This window comes from Rhinopithecus bieti, unplaced genomic scaffold (genome assembly GCF_001698545.2).
Source record: "Rhinopithecus bieti isolate Rb0 unplaced genomic scaffold, ASM169854v2 scaffold_32512, whole genome shotgun sequence".
NCBI classification, from domain to species: Eukaryota; Metazoa; Chordata; class Mammalia; order Primates; family Cercopithecidae; genus Rhinopithecus; species Rhinopithecus bieti.
The window spans coordinates 12,111-15,735 of NW_016813798.1; the positions used below are offsets into that span (position 1 = coordinate 12,111).

Below are 3,625 nucleotides of genomic sequence, written 5' to 3' on the forward strand. Positions count from 1 at the left end.
TTTTAAAACACCTGATAAAGTTGTTGTTGTTAACTATACAAATCTGTTCTTAGCAGATGTTTCTTATATATGAGGAAACATTAAATCTGAAATGAGGAAAAAAACTCTCTGAAACACAGTATCCTCCATCATTCCTGATTGCCAAAACAACGATCTCCTATTAAATGCATGAGGCACTCTCTTCCATATTACTTCCCTGTTTCTTTTGCCTGTATGTGCTCAAGAAATCAGAAAACAGACGTAGGACTAATTGCTATGAAAAATCAATTCCTGTCGTTTTCTATTTTTATCATGACAATGAATGTTGGATTGTTGTATCTGAATACAAGAATGGGTATTGTTCATGTAGAAGAAATCAGACATGAAACAAAGAGCAGCTCTGTATAAAGAGTGGGGTTGAACGTTTCTGAACTACTTCAGAAGTACTGCCTGAGATACCTCTTCAGTGTCTCATTCCTATTAATACCTTATTTTCCTACAAACTGAACTGCTGCTTCAGAGCTATATTTTGAGACAATTATTCCAGATCTTGGCAAAGACCCAATCTGGGTCTCTGAGAATCTACAAAGGGGTTGGCAAAGAGTAGAGGCGGTGAGACTTTGCTGTTTCCCCAATCTAAATAGAGTCGTTTGGTTACTTTGTCTCTTAGCACCTGTGTTCCCTCAGGTGCTAAGACCTTTATCACAATAAAGCTCCAGTTCACCCAAAGGTTAAGTTCTAAAATCAGCATATGGGGTAAGAGTCAAGATTACTATTAATAACCACTTAAATCTCCCATAAAATAGCATATAGTTGGTTTGTGAGTACTACCTTGTATGTAAATGTATTCTGTGAACAGGAATATTCTGTATATAATAAGTTACATAGGGAAAATATAACTTTCCATATTTTAACTACATAAAAAGGAGGGTGTTCAGAACAGAAATCACAGAAGTGCACCTATTCTGTTACTCTGTTTATTGGTGTAATTATTTAATGCTTATCACTCCCACTAGTATTCTATCTCCATAAAGCCAGGAGACATATCTGATTTTGATGGTTTCTGTATCCTAAATGCCTACCTCAGCTGTGCTCAATAAATAGATGTCAACTGACTGACTTAAAGTTGAAATGGGAGGACACAGTCAGGATAAAAGATTCATTTCAGAACTAGGCTGTTCTGCCACCATAGTGACCTCAGTGATGACAATGTGTCCTATAAGCTGGTGGGCCCTAAAGATCACCCTGCTGGTTAGCAACACTCCAGCTAGCTTCTATAGCACTCTGCTTCCTTCCTGCCAGCCTGAGAGGTGGACCAGAAGGAGATCTGCGATGGGTGGCATGTGCACACTAAAAGCCAAAGGCCAAATGATAATCATTTAACTACAGTTATTTCTAACTTGGGTCAATAAAAGTGTGGACTTCTATTATTTTATAAATTTAGCCTGCAATTTTACTTTGAGAATTTCTATATTTACTGTTTTTAATCACTGCTACATGTGAATTTTATCATTTCAGAAAGGTACCCCTTCAGTTTCCAGCTCAGAGAAGGCCAAGGTACAACCTTCTTCAGTCATCCTGAATCTGGGTTCATCTAACACCAGCTACCGCATCATGCCACCTAAGTTCAACCCCAGTGAGATCAAAGTCATATACGTGAGGTGCGCTAGTAATGAAGTCGGTGACACATCTGCCCTGACTCCCAAGATCAGCCCGCTGGATCTGTCTCCAGAAGAAGGTTGGGTATGACATCACCAAGGGAACTGGTGACTGGAAGGGTCTGGGGATTACAGTGAAACTGATCATCAGAAGAGACAGGCCCAGACTGAGGCAGTACCTTCTGTCTCTGCCCTGGTCATCAAAGTCCTCAAGGGACCAGCAAAAGACAGAAAGAAACAAAAAGCGTTAGACACAATGGAAATATCACTTTTGATGAGATTATCAACCTTGCTGGACAGATGTGGCACTGATCTTTAGCCAGAGAACTCTCTGGTACCATTAAAGAGATCCTGGGAACTTCCCAATCTGTGGGCTGCAATGTTGATGGCTGCCACCACCATCATGACATCATACAGGACATCAACAGTGGTACAGTGGAATGCCCAGCTAGTTAAGAAATACAAAGGAAAATATTTCAATAAAGAATCATTTGACAACCAAAAAAAAAAAAAAAGGGGGGGGGAGGACAGATAGTACTCTTGCTCAGGACTTAACAAGATCTAGAAAAATGACAGAATAATCTGCTCCCATCTGTCAGTTAGGTTTCATTGTACTGACAACCTCAGCTAGCATCATGGACCATGAAGAAACAAGCTGAAAACACACAGGAGGGAAAACCTGAGACTTTTTTTTCTAGGCATATAATAAACACATACAAATAAAATGCCTTGATAGACCAAAAAACAAGGGAAATGGGATTATGAATGAGCTTTATTTTCCTTCTTATATTTTCCTGTGTTTTTTATAATTGTTCTATAATGATTATATGTTTTTTAAATCAGAAGAAGGCCAGATGCAGTGGCTTATGCCTCTAATCCCGGTACTTTGAAAGGCTGAGGGAGGAGGATCAATCGAACTCAGGAGTTCAAGACCAGCCAGGGGAACATAGCAAAACTCTGTTTCTACAAAAAATAAAAATAAAAATAATTAGCTAGGCATGGTGGCATGTTCCTGTAGTCTCAGCTACCTGGGAGGCTGAGGTGGGAGACTTGCTTGAGCCCAGGAGTTTTAGGCTGCGGTGAGCTGTGATGGTGCCACTGCACTCCAGGCTGGGTGACAGTGAGACCATCTCTAAACATGAAAAAAGAAAAGAAAAAAAAGATTGTGAAAAACAAAAATTAAGAGACACTGAAAATCTAACTGTGATTATACTATTTTAATTGTGTAAAGATGCTACTTGATTATTTCTAACTTGGGTCAATAAAAGTCAGTCTCTTTCAGTTAGTACTTTTTTTGAGACAAAGTTGCAAATTGCACTCTGATCACACAACCATATCTTGACTTAAGTTCGTCTTGCATTTCATTCACCACCTTGAAATAAGTACCGTTTCTAGGATGTTATCAGTGAGAGGCTTAGTAAGGGTCAGTGAAGAAAGAGAGAGACCATGGCCAGGCGCAGTGGCTCACTCCTGTAATCCCAGCACTTTGGGAAGCTGAGGCAGGCAGATCACCTGAGGTCAGGAGTTCAAGACCAGCCTGACCAACATGGAAAAACCCTGTCTCTACTAAAAATACAAAATTAGCTGGGTGTGGTGGCACACACCTGTAATCTCAGCTACTCAGGAGGCTGAGGCAGGAGAATCACTTGAACCCGGGAGGCGGAGGTTGCAGTGAGCCGAGATCACACCATTGCACTCCAGTCTGGGCAACAAGAGCGAAACTCCAAAAACAACAACAACAGCAACAAAAAACCCACCAGCTCTCATGAGAACTCCCTCACTGTCATGAGAACAGTATGGGTGAAATTGTCCCCATGATCCAATCACCTCCCACCAGGTCCCTCTCTTGACATGTGGGGATTACAGTTGCAGATGGGATTTGGGTGGGAACACAGAGCCAAAGCATATCAATGGTGGTAAACCATTCATGAGAAGCTGTGCCTATGATCCAATCACCTCCCACCAGGCCCCACCTCCGTGATTAGGAA

General features: G+C 41.0%; 1 pseudogene; it reads left to right on the forward strand.

The window, feature by feature from the left end:
• The first annotated feature begins 1,525 nt into the window (after window positions 1-1,525).
• On the forward strand, window positions 1,526-2,093 carry LOC108513255 (60S ribosomal protein L12 pseudogene; annotated as a pseudogene).
• The last annotated feature ends 1,532 nt before the right edge of the window (window positions 2,094-3,625 follow it).